This window comes from Cynocephalus volans, chromosome 5, assembly GCF_027409185.1.
Source record: "Cynocephalus volans isolate mCynVol1 chromosome 5, mCynVol1.pri, whole genome shotgun sequence".
In the NCBI taxonomy this organism is placed as follows: Eukaryota; Metazoa; Chordata; class Mammalia; order Dermoptera; family Cynocephalidae; genus Cynocephalus; species Cynocephalus volans.
Window position 1 is genome coordinate 117,947,449 of NC_084464.1, and position 23,211 is coordinate 117,970,659.

Sequence of the window (23,211 nt, forward strand, 5' to 3'; positions counted from 1 at the left end):
TTTCTACCTCATGGGCAGGCTGCAAATTTTCCAAATCTTTATGCTCTGCTTCCCTTTTACATTCTGGCTTTTGAATTACTTCAATCAGCTTGGCTTACCCCAACTACTCACTCAGTCTAAGGCAGTTCAGCAGCATTCACCCACAGTTCAAACAGCTGCATTTTCCCAGTCCATCAAGGAGTGGCTGCCCTGCCTGCCCCTGTGCATATCTGTGGCTCTCCTGTAACTGCTGCCACTGAGACAGTCACGTAGTAACGGAGACTAACTTTTCCACCTTTTCACCGGATGAAAACATACTTGAAATTTTGCAGGGGCACCCATCCTCAGGTCATCTGCATGTGGCACTCTTTTCTTGGGTTTATATGGTACCTGGCTGGCCATCAGGTTTAAGTGGCACCCGCTGAGCCTTTTGTCTTCAGATAAATGCAACATGCATTTACTACATTATCTCTAAAGCACGTTACAACATCCGCCCCTAGGTCTCATAGTTGCAGCAGCCAGGGGCTCTCCCTGTTTCTGCTGCTTTACTGTCTCAATTTCTCATGCACAACAGGTCATGCCTGGAGACACATGGTCTCCCCAACTCACCACTGGGTTGGTCGTCTTCCCTGGTGTGAGAGGCAGGAGTGGCCAGTCGCTGCATGCCATCCTCCAGGACATTTATCCGCACTTCCAACAACTCTGCTTTCTGCCTCAAATCTCGATCAGTTTGCAGCATAGTGATCAGCAGCCAGGCTCCGGTCAGCAGAAAAGTGGCCACCAGGCACCACATGCTCAAGGACAGTCACATTTCCTCCCTTCCCAAGGAGTTTTGTGTTGTAGTACCTGGTCTCTGCTGCCTTGCAGTACAATGTGCAGCAACCAGATCCCCATCAACAGGAAAGTGGCCATAGGGCAGAGCATATTCAAAAGTAGCCACATTTCCTCCTTCTTCCAAGAGCTTTCAGTTCCTGTACCTGCTCAGAATTCTGTCACAGACTATGCCAATTGTAAAGCTCTGCTAATGTCGGAATCCTGCCCAAGACGCCAAGTGTGGAGCTCTTTACATGCCCGTCATCCTGCCAAATGGGCCAATTGTCAATCTAGGGCTGGGTCTGGAACTCACAGACCCCTCAAGCCCATTCACAGACTGGGTCACAAACCCTTCACATGCCAGGCTGGGTCACCAGACTCCTTACATGCAGGTCTATGAGCTAGGTAGCCAGCAAACGGGTCCTTGGAAGCCATAGGTTAGAAAGCATGGCTGCACAGAGAGGCATCTGCCTGAGGCAGTCGCCAGCCAAGCCATGGCACCGCACATATGCACTAACTCCACCCACCCACACACAACTTACTAAGGATGCGCTGCACCATCCCCAACCTGTGTGAAGCAAGGAGAGCCTGATTAAATTATTCTATTTTCCCAACATCTCCTGTAACCCAAACTGTATAGCCTGCAACTGAATGCCAGAACACAATAATTCTTGCTCTCACCTTGTACCCAAAATAATTAGAGAAAAATTATTAACCCAGATGGCCATTCTTTACTAGCTTACTAACCTGATCTTATTTGAGAATAACAGGAACTGAACCCATGGAGAATGAAGTATGACACTGGTCAACTGCCACCCAGGGAGTTCCTTGATGACTGATTATCTGAAACAATTAAGCATGTCTGCATGTCTCGGGTTGGTCATCATGAATTAACTTTTCACCACAGACCCCTGTAAAACCATTTGGCAAACTTGGGAGAGGCGGAGGTGGTCTTTGAAACATAAGTCCACCATTTCCTCAGGCTGCCGGCTTCTTGGTTAAAGGTTGCCTGAACTTATGCCAACACTTGTTTCTCAATTATTGGCTATTGAGCAGCAAGCAAGCAAACAGACCTTTGGGGTCTCACTAACAGCCTGGCATGTAGTAAACTCTCAGTAAACTCTCAATAAATATTAGCTATATTTATTGAATCCTCTCTATAACTGTTCAATGGCAGTATTATATCTCTACATCACAGATGAGGAAACTGAGGCTCTGAAGTTGAGTTAGTTTTCTAAGGCCCACAGTAGCAAATTGTAAAGAAAGGATTTCCATCAGATTAATGCTAGCTGTAATTTCCAGAGCCTTTTCTCCCCTCCACAGGCCTCCTGTAAAACATCAGGAAGTTTATGCAAATCAGTGGTTTACCAGAGTGAACATTTAAAATATTTGACAGTACCTCCTTCTCCTGACCTGTTCGTTAAAGAATCTCTCTTAAATACAATTTCTCTCTTAAATGAAAAAGAAACATAAAAGTAGACATCCACATTTTTTCCTAATGTCGCCAGATGGAAGCTCCTCATAGGTCTTGAGAACCTCTGAGGACACGGGAATGGATGGAATGGCCTTTCAGAACTCAAAGCACTTGGAAGCAAACATGGAGAAAAGCATAGCTCTTAGTAAAACATCTCTCATTCTAATAAATGGGTAAGTAACGCACACACATCTATCACTTCTGCAGAGTGTAGCTCTGGTACCTCAGTTACATGCTAATACTGAGGAAGGGGAAATTAGCCCTGAGGTGACGGCCCTGGTCATATGCTACACCTTCCTGGGGCTCGGTTTGATCTGGCTGAGTTTGTTTGTATGCAGTGGCTGGTTTTAAGAGACCGGGGAGCAAACTTCTCCAAGGGACTATGTCTACTAAAGTTGCAAATGCTCCACTGAAGATCTCTCTGTCCTCTTTCTCTCTGTCTCTCACGCGCCTGTGAGATAAGGTGGTATTCCTTGGCTTGTGAGCTAAATACATCAAATGCTCTGCTTCCTACCCCTTACCTTTCATGATTAAAATCTGTTCAGTTTGCAAGGTTCAGTGCTTTTGGATTTAGTGGATTTGTTGGTATAGTCAAGGAGAGAACTGCCTCTAAATAGGTGATTTCCCCCCCTTTCTCTCTGATCAGAGAGTAGAACTGGGAGAAAAGGGGTAGTGATCATTTGGAGAAGGCGGAGGGGAGTGGGCCACCCGCCCGGGTGGTAGTAGGTTCTCAACGTTCTTTTCGTTTTCCCCTCCCAGGGCTGTACGGAAGCACTGGCTCCTCCCACCGGGCCTCCAAAAGTTATCTGTCCTTTGGGTGATTCCAGACTCCACCCCGAAGCGTATGGGTCAGAAGAAACTAGAGCAAGTTAGAACCCAAGAGGCCCGGCAGGACAGGGGCGCGTGGAGTGGCGGGGAGGGCCGAGCGCAGCTCCTCCGGGCGGCGAGTCCCGGGAGGGAAGGAGGGGGAGCAGGCGGGGCGGGCCGGAGGTCGGGGTTCGGCCGGGGGCGGGGGGTCCCTGTTTCCCGCTGCCCATCCTCGCCTCCCCGGGCTCTGGTGACGTTGCGGTTTCCTCCTCCCTCCAGCGGAGCCTCAGCGCCCGCCGCGTCCCGCCCTCCGCCCCTTTCGCCCACACCCCACCCTCCCGCGCCGGCCCGGCTCGCAGTAGCGCCGCCCGAGGACACAGCGGCGCATCCCGGGGCGCGGCGCCCACCCGCACCCATGGCGCGGCGGGCGCGTTGAGGGTTCAGCTCCGAGGGGGCCGGGGGCCCGGGCGCCATGGAGTGAGGCGGCCGGGAAGGGGCTGTGGCGCCTGGGACGAGGCTGGGGAGGCGACGCCGGAGAGGACGGAGCCGCGGCGGGGAGCGGTAAGCCGAAGGGCGCGCGAGGGGCGGGCAGTTTCGCGCTGTGGGCGCCGCTCTGGGGCCCGCGCGGCACAACTTTCTTCCGGAGTCTCGGGCGGGTCGCCTGCGGGGCTGGCCGGGCGCCGGCGGGAGGCGTCCCCCGCCAGCGCCGAGCGCCGCGGGCTGCGCGCCCGGGCCCGGCTCCGCTGGGCGCCCGAAGGGCGCCCGAGGCGCGAAGCCCGAGGCGTGGGCTTCCCCGGCAGCAGAGCAGCCTCGGGGCAGCTTTTAGTCCCTTTCCACCCCTCGAACACCGAGCACCGAGGCGGGCGCACGGTAAGAACCCGGAGATCTTTTTCGGTGCGCCGGGTCTGCCGGGTGGGTGGCACAGCCTCGCGCCCTCCTTTCCCTACGTACCCCGGCCACTGGGAGGGGGCTGGTGGTCGTGTGTGCGGATCCTGGCGCTGGCAGCCTGAGTTTGCGGCTGCGGAAGCCGGGGTAGCACGTCCCGAGCCATCCCAGACGCTGGATTCCAGAGCTCCTTGGCTCCACCGACACTCGGAGAAATTGGTCAACCTCAACCCCAGGCAGAGCCCGAGGGGAGGGCGCGGCGGCGGGGGGTGGGTGCGGGGGGAGGGCGACTTGACTCACAGGCTGGGAAGCTCTGTAAGCGATGCCACATGGGCGCAAGATCTGTAGCGGCTGGAATCTGAGCTGAGTTTGTGACCTGAGAACTTTTTCGTTTTCGTCCCTCATTTAAGGCAGCAGCCCCCGTTTAGGCCGGCTGGCACTAAGATTGAAACCGAATCCATCGCTTAAAAGCATGAGGTGACCCTCATGTACCTGGAATTCTTTAGGTCAGGAAATGACACGTTCAGTTTCTAGGGATCTTCGTGTAATAAAGTTCTTTTTATAATTTTTTTGTTCTTCATGGTTTAGAAAGTCATGGTTTAGTTAATGTTACATTAAATATGAGAATGGACTTTCTCACTTAGAAATATTTTCAGTATTTTTCACATTATAGAATTTAACCTATCAAGATTCCCTTTCCTTCAGTTTTTTACTTCCCAATAAATGATAATCTCTATGAAATGAAATATTGATGTGCAATATTTTGTAGAATATTTAGACTACTAAATGGGATCACAAAAATGTAATGTGCATGGAAGAAATAGAGGATTATCTATCTGAGTATTTGTTTCATGTGTTGTTTTTTAATGTCACTGTACTGATAGGAGGGGTCTTCAAAAAGTTCATGGAAAGATTCATATTATCTTTTAATTCTGCTTTACATGAACTTTTTGAAGAACCCTCATTTAAGTCTTTATATGAAGTGCTATATGTAGGTAAGATCTGTTCTAGTAAAAAAGGACAAAAGATTGAATTTGATGCCTCCATTACCTAGTGACCGCTCTGTGTGAGTTCTGCAAAAAGTGCAAGATGATGCTGGTTATGGAGGAGACAGAGAGAGGTATGTAAGAAACAGCCCTAGTTGTGTTGGAGCTGCTAACGTAGAAAGGGAGAAAACATAAATAAGCAAGCAGCACCTGAGACTTTGAACTTTGGAATAGTTATTTTTCACTGACTGGTTGGTATATGATCTCAGTATCAGTTTCATGAAGTTTTAGTTAAATAAAAACAGTGGCATACAAAATACATTTTGACATTCCTGTAAAAAAAATATTGATAGTAAGGTCACCAAGTAAAAAGAAATTCTCAAAAAACAAACAACCCCCCCCCCCCCCACAAAAACCCAACTTTGACAAAGAGGGAAATTTGCAATGGAATACAGTATAGGCCTTTGCCATGATGGGTTATTAGGTTCCGTTCCCGGTCCTGCTGGGTAGAGGCTGTTTAAAGTTTCTCCCTGTGAGGTTGGGGGCCTGCTGGAGGGAAAACACTGGGTAAGAAACCTAGCTGATTAGCCTGGTTTGCTACGTGAGGTTGTCTAATATTCATGTGAGCCTCTCCTTTAGTATTTATAAAATTAGTTGACAAGCGAATACGGTTCATTTTAGTGAGATTTGTGGTCTGTCCTGTCCATTACCTAGCAGTGCTGTCCTGACCTGGTGGTCATCCATGAGGTGAAGCTCTTAACTTCGGTGATGCTTCCCAGAACATTCTTCATAGATGTTTCCTAATTAAAAATCTTTTTTTGATCTCTGAAAAAGTGTTTTAAGATCATAGATGAAAATGCATACAGCAATTAAACAATAAAATATTTGTTTATACATTTTTTAATGTTAAGAATCCTATTTGTGATAGAATATGTTGGTATTTATTTCTATTTGCCTTGGATTGCACTGTGTTGTATGAAATAAATTACAGTCAGTATTACGATTTCAACAGATGATTGGAGAGGAAAAAAAGAAGATTGTTACACTTCTCTCTGTGTAATGGAGATGCAAAAAAAGGATTACTTAAAGCAACATGAATGCAATGAGAAGCCCGAAGGGACTGTACCTCAACAACTCCTCTGTTAGAAGGAGAAAACTGGGTACAGCCCCGATTCAAAGGTAGCTTCTGTTTTTTATTGTAAAGGCAAGGAAGTTGCACAGGAAAAATCAGTTGATTCAATCGTTTCAAAAGGACCCAAAGACATGGGCAGTGTGACAAAAGTTATCTATGGCTAAGTATAGCTTAAACAATGGAAACTAGTAATATCAGTAAAATTAACAATGTGACATTCCAAAGTACAATTTGTGAAAAGCTAAGTTGGTCAAACTGCATCATTATCTAAAATATAACCTCTCCTTAAATGATTTAAGCAAAAGTTACATTCTTATGATTAAATCTAAATATCTCTCTAAAGTTTCCACCAGCAGACAGCTTGCCCTTAGCAAACATTTTTTCACATTTTTCCCTTCAGCAATTCTTTAAAATTTCTTAATAGGATTGGTATGACAACCACCTGTTAGCTCTAAAATCATTAAAGTATACAATCCCATACCTAAGCAGTGATTAGAGTTGATTAGAGGGGCTGTTGCCCGGCTGCCTGTGGGCTATTGCCCCCTGGCTGGAGACTTTTGCCTCATACATGCATTACCTAAAAACCTTATTCTAAAAGTCAAATGAGAACTAAGATTTCTAACCCTCTACAGAAAAATAAAATATTTAAACTTGGGTTTTAATATATCATTGATCTTTGTTTTCAAAATGGGCAAAGACACTAGCAAATGACTTGCATTTTGTAGTTGGAGCATGTAATTAAGTATTACTTAACCATTAGCATGTTTCAATTCTAAATAGAGTAAATATTCTTACTCTTTTTCACTACCCTCACTCTTCGTCCCCCCCCCCCCCAAATAAAATAAAAAAGAGGAATACTGTTATTGTTCTGAAATGTTTTTGTGGCAGGCCTTTGAGGAGAACCAGAACCTGTGGTAGAGGGAACTTCATCATCATCATATGGGTACTGCTATTCCATTTACTGAGAGGTCCTGGATCTTTGCTATTCTGAAAGAGTGAATAAAGCACCTGTGGAGACTGGATGACTAGTAACCCTACTGAACGAATGTGTGCGAGGAGAGGATAGGACAGTTTTTATTGCTATATTAAATGCCTTAAGATTTTCTCATCTTGGAATTACATTATCTTCCCCTATAATGATTTGTAGAGTAAAACTCTCTGGGGGCCACCAAATTACCGGCAGATGTTTGATGGCACAACAAAATTCTTTAGCTCTCAAGTCGGTGCTCAACATGGGAATGAGGCAAGTGTGTAAGCTCAGAGTACTGAAAAAGGAAATTATTTTAGCATGAAATTCATAGATATGGGAAGTAGAGATTAAAATCCCAGACTCCTGTGGTACCAATCCATGCTTCCATTTGGTGATAGCAATAATTAGAAATGGATGCTTCAAAACATCTTCCCAACTCTGATGCTCAATTCTAATAGGAGATCCCCTTTTAAAAATTAATCTGTGCATTAGGTGGATAATATTTTTAATTGAAATAATTGTTCTTTAAAGAAAATCTTCATTTAGTAAATAAATGTAGTCCCATGTTCTTGTCATCTAACTTCATGTTTCACTACTTCTAGTTATATATGGAAGAGTGGTCTGGTTAGCTGATGGTGCAGTGTCACAGAAAAGACTCAAACTAGAAAGAGGAGGAGGGAGTATTATGGATGGGATAACAAGGGGCCATTAGAATTAATAAACTTGCTTGTAAGTTCATATGCACTTAGACAACTGAAGGAAAGGAAATGTCTTTGATCATACAGCTACACAAACACTTGCATTTTAAAATTGCCTAGTACTTCTTAATTTTTTTCAAAGAATTCTAATATTTTCATGTTTTAGCCTTGTGTAAATGCATAGTGATATAGAGCAGGTGTCTTACGCTCATTTTAGGGGTGTGGAAATGGAAATACTGAAGTTAAGAGACTTATCTATCATTTTACAAGTAATTGATAGCATCCCTTAGCTATAAGATTAACCCAAATTGAACATTTATTTCTACTTTTTTGTGGCTCCACATTCATATTATTATTTATTTTTTTTAAATTTTATTTTGTCGATATACAATGTGGTTGATTATTGTGGCCCCACATTTATATTATTAAAGACTCTTACATTTCGTTTTCCTATAGATCCCTTTTATTACTCACTACTGCCTGTGAACTGTCTGCTCCCTAGAATGCTTATGTGCTTCCCAGGCTCCTGAACTGACTGTTTACAGACCCTCCTTTCTGCAGCCCCCTCCTCGCCTACTCCTCTGTATTTCTTCTTATGCTCTGTAAGGATTCCATTGTGGGTCCTCTTCTAATTCCTGCACAGCCCTAGGCTGTTCACTCCGTTCTCATTAGCTTGCTTCAGGTCTTTTACCAGTGGGTGCTTTACCAATTGTGTTGCTCACTTCTGGTGTATGTAGGCAAGCTCCAGCATGCTGAGGGGTAGATTCCAGATCCTCTTTCAGATGCCCAGAAGAGTATAAACCAGCATGCTGGAGGAAAAGTGTTCAGAGAGCCTGTTAGACTTCACAAAGAAGAAAACGAATGATTTTAATTTGGAAAGAATAAAAGATTATTGGGGCCATCTGTTTATTCATGAATGAAGTAGTTTGTTCAGTCCGTAATTCAAAATAACAGTGAATTTTAATGTGTATTAAGATTACCAGTGGATTTCTTTCTGTTTGTTTCAACTCCCTTGGAATATTCTGCAAACATGATTTTGGTAAGTGCTGTCATCAAATGTTCGTACACAATTTATGAAAGAACAGAATTTGCTTCTTTAATAATATGTAGAAGCTATAAACAATACTGATAATAAGCATGATTGGTTTTGGCATTTTATATTTGGGAATAGTTATAACCATTAGGTGAGTGTAGTCCTGTTATTAAAAATAACCAAAAACGTATATGTAGTTAACTCTCAATTACAAATATTTTGTGAGATATCCATTGTGGGTTAGTGTGAAAGATAGCAGGATAATCATACTAAAATCCAGAGCATTCAGGCTCTTTTAGTATGAATTGAATAGGTCCACAGTTTAAAACCCTGTCATTTAAATCTTTCTGTTTGAAGTATTCTTTGCATACACATTATGCCATAGAGTTGTAAAAGTTATGTTTGTTTATTAAATCAGGGCTTTTGCATTTTTCTCATGTATAGCAACTTAGCTGTTAAGCAGTAGGCATTTAATGCATGCAGATGGTGTATGCAACAAAGTTGAATCAGCATTTCATAACTGTTAAAAGGAATTTGTAAAGGAAATGGGCTCACCAAGCTTGTGGGTCTATAATATTTTTTATTGGTGAAGTACGTAGGCAGTATACTGGCTTTACTGTTGCTGTCAAATGGCTTTTGCAAGAAGAATGAGGATATTTGTTAGCAATTCCTGAAGTAGGAGGTAGCAACACTGATGTAAAATGTAGTAATTTAGGGCTGGCCAGTTAGCTCACTAGGGAGAGCATGGTGCTGATAACACCAAGGTCAAGGGTTTGGATCCCCATACTGGCCAGCTGCCAAAAAAAAAAAAAAAAAAAAGAAAAGTAGAAATTTGCAGATGATGTTGTGAATCCATTACAGATTATTCATTTAAAGAAATAATTGTCTAGAAATGGATACTTATTCACAGAGTAGTCTTTTAGATTTAAGTACTGAAAGGGTTATTGCATTTCTAAAGTTACTTACATCTAGAAGTTGTGTCAGGGACAAGAAACTCAAGAATTACATGATAAAAATCACTAAGTAGTTTAAAAGAATTTCATCAAGGTGCACTCAACACCTTGACACAGAAAATATGGCAGGAGTGAAGACCCGGCTGCAGGACAACACTGCTTACCTTCTAGACAGTTCTGACTAAACTTTCCATCTTGAAATTTTGCTATTTTTGTGCTATTTTTGTTGTTTGAAAATATATCTGAGGACAGACTATAAGCAATGAATTTCTAGAATTCCACAAATTCTTGGGAAGAAACTATTCTTGAGGCCTTTGCAGTTTAATGCTATCATTTCAGGAGGTGTGAATGGGGCCAGGTGCACCACCCTGTGGATAATCAGGCATGGGGCAGCTGGATTTTGGAATCACCTGCAGTGTTTACACTTCTCCCAAGGGAGGCTTGGGTCTGGCAAGAAGAAAAAGTAGCCTGAAAGGGAATATTGAACAGCTGTTTTCCATCTTCCCTCAAGGAAAAGAAGGGGGAAATCTACTTAAAGCAAGCATCAAGAAGGATTTATACTAAATACGAGGAAGTTTTTTTGAATGTTTTTATCTTTTAGGACGGATTTCTGAAGGAGACCTTTGAATTCTTCTTTGCTTAAAAAGGTTTGGATGAGGTTGTCTTGAAGGGATGTTAGAATTACTCTTCTGGGGTGTAGTATAATCCTGCCGATGATGCCAATTGCTAAGTAAGGCAGATCGTAACTAAAGTCAAAATGTTTCATTATTTTAGTTATACTAAATTTCCATTTATATTGTCAGAGCTAGGGCTCAGACCCTCCAAACCCTTTGTACAGACTGGGTCAACAGACCCCTCACATGCCAGGCTGGGTCCCCAGACCCCTCACATGGGGGTCCATGCTAGGTAATCGGGAAAGATTCCAGGAGCTGTTGGCAGATGACATGAGCTCAGTCCTCAGTGGCAGCAGCTTACAGGTCCAGTACCTTACAGGTCCAGCAGTGACAGTGGCCTTGCAGAGAGTCCCAGGGGCACTAGCAGCAGCAGCCTCCAGCAGCAGTAGTGGCCTCCGGGAGATGGGAGGAGCCGTGGATCAGAGCCACTCATACTTAAGTCAATAACCCAGGACACCTGAGTGCACGTGCGCAATTACACTAGATGATAACAAAGGAACACCTGAGCACATATGCCTATTTACATCAAATGCTCAGCAAGATTCTGAACATCTGAGGGGCCCTGATCATTTTTCCTATATTTTCCCAACATGGGGCTCTTATTTTATGTCTTATCTAAATTTGAAAATCTTAGAAGTTGAAAATGATTTAATCATACAGATGTAGAAGAAATGGTCAGTTTTAATGTTTTAAATGCCTTTATAGTTTCTACTTAGCATTTTTATAACAAAGATTTATTGGCTTGTTAAATATTGATCATATACAAGATTACGTCAACATTTCACTCAGGTAAACATTACAAAACTCCTCTACTCAATGCTAATCTGTTTTCTCCTCAAACGTCATTTTTCCCATTTTTCTCTTTTCTAATTTTTAAAGAAGTGTTGACAAATAACGATTGTATGTATCCAAGGTATACAATGTGGTGATTTGATATATCTATACACTGTGTAATGATTGCCACAGTGAGATTAATGAACATCCCTCACCACTCATGCTGTACCTTAGATCCCCATCCCCATTTCTTTTTTAAATTTTAGAAAATCTTTAAAAAAACAGTCTTGGCACCTGACTGTGGTGTTCCATTTGAACTTATATTTTATCTTTTGCCTTTCTGTGGTAGAACCACAGTGGTAGCAGGAGGAAAGGAATCTCAGTGGTCACATGAATATATGGGGTATTCAATCAGTCATGTGGTCAAAAGATGGAGGTTGCCCATTTCAGAAAAAGCCTGGAAAAGTCTCTCATATAACATGCTTATTGTAACAGTGTTTATGGTTAAAGACAGTAATGTTATTTTTAGAAACAATGTGAACTTCGTTTTACTTTGTTTAGGAAGATAGAATCTCCAGGAGAATTGATCCCATGGTTTCAGGCCAGTGGTTCTGTTTTTTCTCAGTATTAATATCATGCAGTAGTTAAGATGTCATTATCTTAAAAGCAGGTTTGTTTTGATGCAGCAAAAAGTGTTGGAAAATGCACTCTGAGCTGATCATAGGTCGGTGGCTTGGGGGGTGTGAAAAAACAGGGCTCAGCGAAGTCAATGTCTAAGGCAATTAGAATGAAGTGCTTCAACTTAGTTTTACAGTCTGTAGTTTTTTTTTTTTTTTTTTTTAAATTTTATTATGTCGATATACATTGTAGCTGATTATTGCTCCCCATCACCAAAACCTCCCTCCCTTCTCCCTCCCCCCCCCCCAACAATGTCCTTTCTGTTTGCTTGTTGTATCAACTTAAAATAATTGTGGTTGTTATATCTTCTTCCCCCCCCCCGTTTGTGTGTGTGTGTGTGTATGTGTGTGTGTGAATTTATATATTAATGCTTAGCTCCCTCCAATAAGTGAGAACATGTGGTATTTCTCTTTCTGTGCCTGACTTGTTTCACTTAATATAATTCTCTCAAGGTCCATCCATGTTGTTGCAAATGGCAGTATTTCATTCGTTTTTATAGCTGAGTAGTATTCCATTGTGTAGATGTACCACATTTTCCGTATCCACTCATCTGATGATGGGCATTTGGGCTGGTTCCAACTCTTGGCTATTGTAAAGAGTGCTGCGATGAACATTGGGGAACAGGTATACCTTCGACTTGATGATTTCCATTCCTCTGGGTATATTCCCAACAGTGGGATGGCTGGGTCGTATGGTAGATCTATTTGCAATTGTTTAAAGTGATTTTGAAATGCTTTTCACAGTTACCTTTCTCAAAGGAAACAGTGATTCTTGGAAGCACTGAAAACCTTGCAGGTTTTCTTAGATAAGAGTGTCTTTTGCTTGGAGGTTATTTCTTGTTCTCTTCCTCCTCTGTCTTTACCTGAAGTCTTCCACAAGTTAGAGCCTGTTGGTTCTAATGAAAACCCAGAAGAAATAGGGAGCAAAATAAGAATTGATCTGTAGCTTTAATGCAATAGTTCAATTTATCCCTTCTTAAACACTGGTATAAAATTTTAAGATCCACCTTTGTTTCCTAAGGAAACCATTATTGTTCAGGTTGAATTCATCCTATTATCCATGTGCTATGGTAGGGTCCTAATATTCTCACCATTACAGTTTTTAGACTTAATGTGACTTGCATAAAATTATTCTGTGTAAAATTTAAATTAGCAAACAGTATTTGAGGGTTTGCTATGGGAACTTCGAAAGTTCAATTTCGCTTTGACTTGTTAAATTTCATCTTGCAAAATTTAGATTGTTGAACCACTTCCAATATCTCTTTCTTGGGGGAAAGTTTGTATGTATGGCAGCATATATACTATTAAATTGCCTATAAATTGATAAACCCTGTGCCAAAGAAGTTGAGTTGAGCAGTGTTATGGTGGTTTTATTACAGATCCTTCTTTGTGTGCTTACACCTTTATCTTTTGTCATTGGCAAAGCCACTGACATTTGGTTCAGTGATTGCAAGTTTTCGAAAAGATACATCTGCGTTACTTGGGAATTAATGCTTTGGTATGTAATTTTTTCTAATGTACTTTTGAACTGGGAAAGTCAGATGAAAGAATGTTATATGTTAGTGATAAAAATACTGAAAGGATTTAGTCATTCAGCGAGTACTTGCCAGGTACTTTTGTGTCTGGGTGGAGGGAAGAGGGGAGACAGACAAAATAAATATGACATGGTTGCCAGCCTTGTGGAGCTATAAAATTTGGTTGGAGAAGGATAACTGAGTATGAAGCTTTTCAATCTCATCACTCATTTCACCTTTACATAAACCTCCCCTTCAGACTCACCCGCACAGCCTTGTTTGAGCATAACTCACATTTTCGTCCTTTATTCCCAATGTTCCTCTCTTTCAAGGGATTCCCTATCTGCTCCACACGCAGCCTGGTACTTTTTTCACTGCAAGAACACAACATTCTTTAATGAAGCTTTCCCTGGCAACTCCGTCCCTCACAGGTCTGCCCTGTGAACCCACCTATGTCTTGCTCAACATACTTGGAGAATGCAGGGACAGGGCCAGCCACAAAGCTGCTTGTATCATCTCACAAGATGGAAGAAATAAAATATTTACACAAACTACTAAAATAAAAGGAAGTAAGTTTGCATGAGAATGACAAGGTACTACTGAAACTCACAGAAGAGAGTTAATACCTCTGGCTGGGGTGAAAAAGGACAGATGCACAGAGGAGGTAGTACCTGAATTGGACCTTAAGAAGGGGTCGGTAAAAAACATTCACAGCTCGCACTTAGTACTAACTATATGCATACTGAGTTATCTGAAGGACAATCTTATCGTCCTTTCTTGCATTTATTGTTTTAGTCCTCTCTGGATCCAAAAGAGATTTGAGGTAAATCTCACCTAATCAGGTATGAGCTGCTGGGAGGCAAGGTCTTAGTTGTCTTTGTCTTTCTTACAGTGTCAAGCACCACTGATTACAAGCAATAAATAATATTTGTGGAGAACAGTGAAAGAATACATGAAGTGAAGGGAAAAAAGAAAGAGAATGTTGTAAAAGAATATAAATGGATTCCCATGATTTTTCCAAGAAGTTCACCTTGACCTGGCAGCTGCTCCGTTTCTGCTTGCTCTTCTTCCTGTGCCTTTGCTCAGCTGGCCCATCAACTTGCAATGCTTTCTCCCCTCCCCTTTTTTGCATAAAATTCTCTCAGGACCAATTCATTTTCCCCCTTTCTACTTGAGTATTCTTTGCCCTTGTAACTCTCTCAGATTTCTTCCTTCCTGCAATCCTGCTTTATGCATTTGTCTCCCTTCAGAACATACTTGTACTCATAGAGCCGTATTGTGGAAGCCCTTGGGTGAGAAAGTTGTTTATTTTTCTGAGGGAAATAGAGGCTCTTGAGTAGGGTGTGGATATGATGATGGTGAAGAGTGATTTCAAGGGTAGTGTTGGTCAGGTTGCCTGGGTTTATATCTTGGCTCCTCCACTTTCTCTGTGACCTAAGGAAACTTTCATAATTGATCTATGCCTCAGTTTCCTCATCTGTGAAAAGGGAATGATAGTATTATCTATATTATGGGGCTGCGGTGAGGATTAAATGAGTTCATCTATGTGAAATACTTAGTGTAGTTCCAGGCACTTGGTAAACACTGTGTGTATTTATTGTTTATTGGTGTAGATATAATGAAAATTACATGCTTACTGTAGAAATGAGAAAATTGTAGAGTTAGGACTCAATTTGCTAGGACTGCTGTAACAAATTACTATAAACTGGCTGGCTTAAACAGCAGAAATTTATTGTCTCACAGTACTGGAGGTTGGAAGTTCAAAATCGAGGTGTTGGCAGGCTGGTTCCTTCTGAGGCTGTGAAGGAGAATCTGTTCCATGCTTTTCTCCAAGCTTCTGGTGGTTTCTGAAATCTTTTGTGTCCCTGCTTTGTAGATGCTTCACCCCGATCTCTGTCTTCAGAGAGTGTGTGTGTGTGTGTGTGTGTGTGTGTGTGTGTGTGTGTGTGTGTGTGTGTGTGTGCGCGCGCGCCTCCAAATTTCTCCTTTTTATAAGGACACTGGGCAAGCCCTTACTCCAGTGTGACTTCATCTTAACTAATTACATCTGCAATGACTCTGTTTTCAAATAAGGTCAGATTCAGAGTTATTGGGGGTTAGGACTTCAACATATGAATTTTTGTGGGACAAAATTCAACTTGTAACAGAGTCCAAGTTAGATCTTTTGAGTCTACCACACTATGACCATAGTGTGCCAAAAAGATTGTAAAAAAATGGAGGAATCAGTAGATTTATATGATAATCGATCAATAAGCTGTCCTTGGTTCTTCTGTCACTGTTTACCTGGACTTACGCCATTCCCTGACTTATGGTAGGAATTGAGGTAAATGGACAAATGTGATTGAGGTTCTTTAAAACACTCAGGAAGTTAGAAATATACCCAAAGCAATAGAAATTACCAGTGAAGATTAAAAAGAGTACATAGATGGTGATTTCAAATAATCAAAGTGCCAGGAGAGCCACTCCTAGACAGTAACTGTAAAAACTAAGGTGTCTCCAAGAATTGAAGAGTCCGGCTACACCTTGCCTGTGGATTGGGAAGATATGAAATTTGGCCTCCATGGGAGAGCACAACAGGGGATAAGGTGTCAAAGAAAAAGTCAGTTTGTAAAATCTTTAATTTGGAAGAATCATAGATGACATCTGCCCGCCTCCCCCAACTCTGCCCCATTTCACTCAGGAGTCACCTCACAGGTGGTCATCTACTCTTCACATCCACTTAGGACAAGACTTTTGAAGAAAGTTTGGAAAATAAGATTGGTATGAAAGGGGGTTTTCTCCAGCATGGACAAAGAGGAATTCTATCAGGTTTGATCAAAAGAAGAATCTGGCTGTGAATAGAGCTGGGGTGAAATGGGTAGGGTGGATATGAAAGTTTGGGTAGAGAAGTATATGGGTGAGAGGTATATGCCTAGATTAGGAGATGCAAAGAATTAGGCTAACACTTACCAGGGTAGGATGCTAAAGACAGAATGAAATATAGACAGCTGACTGACAGAGACAAGGATACAGACTCCAAATTAAACATTCATGACTGTGTATATGCACACAGACATAAACATTAAAGGTCTGTTTCAGGCTCTGAGTTGGAGTAATTCTTTCTTTTTCTTTTTTTAAATTATAATTTTTTATTACACCTTTTATATGCCAGTCATGGCTGTGGGTACCTTGCTTATATTATCACTAAGTTTTCCTACAGTCCTGTGACATTGGCATTTCTATCCCCATTTTGCACATATTGAACTGAGATGGGCTATTTCTGGAGGAGCATATTTTTTGTCCTGTGGATCCGTGGCTGTCGTGGCAGAAATTATTCTCTTGTTCTGCGCAGTGTGTGTAATCTCCAGAAATTTAGTAGAACTTTTCTTTTCCTCAAAAATTGTTTCCTGGCTAGTAACACTTTATAGGTATAGTAGATAATCATTCACCATAATACGTTTTTTTTAGCACAAAATATTAGGAATGGTATAGATGTAGAATAATAGACAGTATCCTTAAGCTTTTGAATTCTCTGGATAAAAGAAAAGTTAGCAGTACAGAAAGATTTTTTTTTCAAGATTTGCAAGTAATACTAATAAAGTCCTTATACAAAACCATTAAATGATAATAATTATTGGGAATATGGTTAAAAGTGGGGACACGAAAGGAAACACCTTAAATTTCAAAACAGAACAACCTAAATAAAGTTTTTAGCACAGAAACAATAATCCAGCAGAATGGAGACCTCACTTGTCTTGAGGAAAAGTGATGAGATCTCTAATCCCACGCAAGATGGACTGAACATTTTGAGGTGGCATTTAGAAGAAGACCCTGAGAAGACTCGTGAAAACTGTCATGGAATGTCAGGAAACAGGGGACATTCGGGGAATGGACCATGATTAGGGGCACAGCAGACACATTAATGATGGCATGCAAGACTTAGGGGTAAAGTAAGCCACTTTGTGCCTCAGGGAGGGTTGGGAGGGCACTGGGTATGACCGCAGCTCTCAATAAACCATAATCATTGCTCTGAGTAGCCTTGAAGATTCAGGCATTGTGGTACGTTTTACCTCTAAATGGTTTGTCTTGGTATGCAAAGATTTTTACTGCTGCTGCTTATGTAGTTATATTTCTATGGCTCTATGATTATATGTGTATTTAAAGGTTTACATTCTGACACATTAATTTACCCATTCAATAAATAGTTTCTGGGTGCTTGCTAAGTGCTAGGCACTCTTCTAGGTGCTGGAGATGTAGCAAAAAGGAAAGTAGTCTCCTGGAGCTTACATTTTAGAGGTGGGAGCCAGGCACCCAAAAGAAATGAGTAATTCTATAATAGATTAGAAGGTCATAAGTGCCATGAAGAAACATAAAACCCAGAAGGGAATTAGGGAATGGTGGTGGCTGGGTGTGGTAAAGATATAATTTAGATAAGATGGTCATTGCTGGCCTCACTGAGAAAGTGACATTTGAGCAAATACTTAAAGGTGAGGGAGCAAGCCATGTGGATTTCTGGGGATAAGCATTCCAGGCAGATGGAACAAGTGTACAGGCACTGAGGACGGAGCACACCTCATGTGTACAGGAGTAGAAAGGCCAATATGGCTGGAACGGACAGAGAGACAGGGAATGCTGTGGGATATAACATGGCCAGACTGCCAGACCATGTAGTGCCTTGAGAGCTACTGTCAAGACTTTGGTGCTTCTCTGAATGTAAAGGGAAGGCTTTGGAGGGTTTGAAACAAATCAGTGACATAATCTGAATTACAACTGAACAGGATTGCTCTGGCTCCAATTTTGAGAAGGACCTTATGGGGGAGGTAAGTGTAAACGCGGGGAGACTAGTTTGGAGGCCACGGCAGGCGAGACGTGGCATGGCTCAGGCTGTTATGGTGGTGGTGAAAGCGGCTGGATTCTGGATGGATTTGGAGGTCAAGCTATCAGAATTTGCTGATGGTTTGGATATGGAGAGAGAGGTAGGGAGGGGAGGAGAGAAGGAGTCTGTGCCTGAATTACTGGCAGTGTTGGTTGCCAGTGACTGAAATAAGGAAATCTGAGAAGGTAGTGCCTGTATCTTTGGGCTGATTACATCTATGTATCATTGTTTTAGAAACCATGTCTGTGGTATTCTGAATTTGGTTATGATTCATAGTAGGATATTTGGAAAGTACTCAGGGATTGTGATGCCAAAGAACTATGATCTGTGAGACAAAAATTAGGATTAAAAAGAAGTAAAGTTTGAGAATGTAAAAGGCAGCAAAAAAGTAAATTTTACCATTGATGAGTATTTGAAGACTAAAAAATGGAGGAATCTTAAATATAAGGAGTAAAAAAGAGCTTCATGTATAGTGATGCAAGCATTTCTCCATGTATACTCATCCAATAAATACTATTTTCTTTTTAATAAAATGAACTGAAGTTATAGGTTTAATGCCAGTAAATTACTTTGTCATGAACTTCCTTGAAGCCTTTTGCTTAACAGCTATGTATTTCATTTTTTGGACAGTTTCTAAGGCTTTTTAAAAATGTGCTAAGTCCAGTGTATTCTGCTGTGTCCTTTACCTCAACAGCAAAGTTCCTGGAAGAGATGATGTGGGAACATACCCTTATGTCATCCAAATATACATAATTTCAAGGAGAGTTAGCTAAATTCATAATTGAGTGAACCAGAGTAGGTTACACAGGTATGTTGTGCAGTACTTACCCTGAAAATCTCTAATTAATGTCATAACTCATCCACAGACACTAGAAGAACAGAGAAACTGACCTGCAAGTAAGAGGGGTCTTCAAAAAGTTTATGGAAAGATTTGTATTATCTTTCAAGTACCCTCATATATGTGGTATTGATTGCATTCAGGAAAGAAGTCAAAAGGAGGAAAGTTAGCCTGGATGTTGCTGTTGAATCTGGAAACGGAGTCTCAGTCAGGAGTCTGTTTTAACAGTGCAGAGTAATGAAATGTTGCCTAGGAAAAAAAGCATGTCTTTGGTGAGAAAACTGGATGTGGAAGAAAAAGGATAGGAAGGAATCGAGGTTGATTTCCAAATAATCAGTTTGAGAAAACATAGTGAAGAAGTTAAGAAAGTTTTGAATGGAAGATGAATTCAGTTTTGGATGTAAGGTGAGCACCTTGGGCAGCAGCGGCTTATAAGGAGGTGGAAGTGACATGGGAGCAGCACAGTCAGGATGCCTGCAGGTGCGGCTGTGCAGCCGTGTACTTGTGAGAAGGTCCAGCACTGAGGCACTGAGGCTGCTCACGGGGAGGAGGGAAGGGAGGCACAGTGGTTACAATGTTGCCTCTGACAGGCCTGGAGTCAGAACCTAACCTGACCACTTACTGAGCAGCACTGGATAAGTAAGTTATTTAACTGCTCTAAATCTCACTTTACTTGTCCTGTTTAAAACAGACTATCCTACAAAATAATTTGGGGGATTAATTATGATAATGAAGTGAGCATGCTTTGCACAGTACAAGTAATAACTGTTTTTGAGAAAGACACATAGGAAGGATTTGCCAGAGAGGTATTACGGGAAGCAGGAGAATGTGGTATCACTGAAACTAAGTTCTCAAATTATCAGAGAAGTGGGAAAATGCTCTATAATATCATAGGTGGTGAGGGATTCTGGGGAGTGAACACCAGGAAAGGGCCACTGGGTTTCTCTAAGGGGACTTTGAAAGAGGCCTTGGCTTGAGCAGCTTTAATTAGTGTATTAGTTAGCATTCTCCAGAGAAACAGAACCCATAGGAGATCTATATTTACAGCTGTATCTACATCTATCTACATATATATAGACAGAGATTTATTATGGGAATTGGCTTATGCAGTTGTGGAGGCTGGGGAGGTCCCACAGTCTGCCCTCTACAAGCTCGAGACACAGGAAAGCTGGTGGTGTAATTCCAGCCTGAACCTGAAGTCCTGAGAACTAGGAGCACTGATGGTGTAAGTCCCAGTTCGAGGACAGGAGAAGACCAATGTCCGCCCAGCTCAAACAGGAAGAGACAGAAAATTGTCCCTTCTTTTGCTTTTTTCTATTTGGGCCCTCAACGAATTGAATGAGGCTCATGTACATTGGGGAGGGCAATCTGCTTTACTCAGTCTACCAATTCAAATGCTAATCTTTTCTGAAAACACCTTCACAGACACACCCAGAAATAGTGTTTGAACAAATATTCATGTACCCATGACCCAGTCAAGTTGACTAATACGATTTAACCATTCACAACTGGTAAGAAAAGAAGTCACATGTCTAAAACCAAGAGAGGAGAGTTGGTGATACTGAATTAAAGATAGTTTTATCCACAAATTCAAGGAGTTACATTACCAGTTGAAAGTTAATGCACATTTTCATTTGCTAGAAGTGGAAAATGCATTCACATTGTACATCAGATTTTTAAAAAACTATGTATAAATTCAGAAGTAATTTTTTCACGTGCTACATTTCATCAGGACTGATGTTTCTTCATTTAGTATTGTGGAGCCATGGCTAATGGCTGGAATCCTGCTCACAGCGCCAATTGTAGTGCTCTTAATCCTGTTTGTGATGCCAATTGTAAAGCTACTTGACCACGCCAGTTGTCGGGCTCTTTTACCTGTTGGTAATCCTGCACTGAGTGAGCTGATTGTTGAGCTAGGGCTGGGTCTGGAGCTCCCAGACCCCTCAAGCCCATTCACAGACTGGGTCACAAACCCTTCGTATGCCAGGCTGGGTCACTAGACCCCTTACACACAGGCCTATGAGCTAGGTAGCTGGCCAAAAGGTCCTTGGAAGCGGTAGGTTGGAAAGTGTGGCTGCACTGGGCAGATACCCGAGGCACATGCCCTGCCCACCTGCTTCACTCAAACTACCCTCTACCTCTCTCTCTGTCCCTTTCTCTCTGTCTCTCTGTCTATGTCTCCGTCTCTCTCTCTTTCTCTAGAACACAAGAACAGCAACAAAACTAAAAAGATACATTGGTACTCATGTGCACTAACTCCACATGCGCGCGTGCGCGCACACACACACACATATTTTTTGAACATTTATCATAAAGTGATAAGTGCTTTATAGGTGTTATCTCATTTAATCTCCCAACCAGTCTATGAGACAAATAGCATGTTATCTTCATTTTAAATGAGCAAATGGGTTTAGATAGCTTGTCCAAAGTCACACAGTGGTGAAACAGGCCACTCTGATGCCCATGCCAGCCCTCTTAACCTCCTCACCGGTGTGCCTTCATGAATCTATGGCAGGAAGAAAAATTTTACTTTAGTTTCTATGAGCATTTCATGGTTTAATTTAACTGTTAGTTGAAACTATATAAGGTTGGGATTTAGCTGTTGGCTTCACTGTCTTTATTATTCTACTTTTCTGTGCTTTATTTATTTATTTATTTTGGCCAGTAATGCCACAAAAGTGTGTTTTCATGAGTAAAAATGTTGCTGAGAATGCCATAGATGGTTCTTCAGACCCTTCCGGAAAATCTTTGGTTACTTACTGTTTAAAGAAACTTTGAAAGAAACATTGCAAATTTTCTTTTGTGGTCAGGTAAAATAGGTTAAATGAATTGCTTTAGACTAAGGGAAAATACCTATTCATCTTTACTGTCAGAGTAATACAAGCACAGTCTTTCCTCTGTGTCTGTGGGGAGATTGGTTCCAAGACCTCCTGCTGATGCCAAAATCTATGGTGCTCAAGTCCCAGATATAAAATATCATGGTATTTGTATATAACTTATGCACATCTTCCTGTATGCTTTAAATCATCTCTAGATCAATTATAATACCTAGTACAATGTAAATGCTATGTAAATAGTTATACTGTATTGTTCAGGGAATAATGACAAGAAAAAAGTCTGTACATGTTCAGTACAGACACAATTTTTTTTTCCTGAATATTTTTGATCCATGGTTGATTGAATCTACGGATGCAGAACCCATGGACACAGAGGGCTGACTGTACTGCAGTTTTTAAAAACCTTAGAAACACCAGTTATTTAGTGCAAGGTATAGTTTTTCTGTTCCCTTTGTATCCTCAATGCCTAGCATAGTTCCTGGATTTAATAACTGCTCAATACATAATTGAATTAATTGATATTTACAAGAACTTCTTATTCCCAACTTCTATAAGGAATTGATATCCCAGTTCTGGATAACAATGCATTGGAAAGCATAACGTGCATAAATTACTACTTTTTAAAAAATTCAGGATACAAAAAATACACTTAATTGTACTCGACATTAAATTATTCTGAAAATAATATTAGGATAAAAAATTTGAAAATACTTTAAGATACTGTATTTTAAGACCAACGCTTAAAAAATCAATTAAAATTATAGTGAAGTACCAATCAGATGTACAATTGTGAAACTTCTAAATAAGCTAGAATTTACTTATAACACTTTTTAGAAATATAACCATTTTGTTGTTTCTTTTAGCCTTTTTATAAGCAAAATTAAATACCCCAGTAATCCCACCTGCGACTTTGTGTATTCCCACCTCTAGCCTGCTTTCTCTTTGCCTCTATGAAAACAATGGAGATTTTTCTTCCTTTCCACATTCTAAATGACAGCCACACTCTCAAAAGATGATTTCAGTGGTTCTTAGCTTTGTAGTAATGTACACCTGGCAAATCGCTACTACCAAATTATGCATTTGGTTTGATAGCCACTACATTACTCAGGTGGCCTCTGGTGAATGGGGAATAAAGCCTTCAGACTTGACTTCAGAAAATATTTGTGGTCATTTAAAACATAATTTAGATGAATTATTCTTCTCATGTAAGGAAGAATTATTATCACCATAATTGTCATATTGTCATTATTGGTGTAGGAAGGAAAGTGGGCTTCAGATTATATTATGAGAAAATGTGATATCTTCATGAAAA

At 41.2% G+C, this 23,211-nt stretch overlaps 1 protein-coding gene across 1 annotated transcript in view; it reads left to right on the forward strand.

Moving 5' to 3' along the window:
• The first annotated feature begins 3,573 nt into the window (after positions 1-3,573).
• Positions 3,574-23,211, forward strand: part of DSE (dermatan sulfate epimerase) — a 61,622-nt gene continuing 41,984 nt past the window's right edge. The window contains exon 1 of the mRNA XM_063097549.1: positions 3,574-3,634. The gene's annotated coding sequence lies outside the window, so the exon portion shown is untranslated. The remainder of the gene's footprint in view (positions 3,635-23,211) is intronic.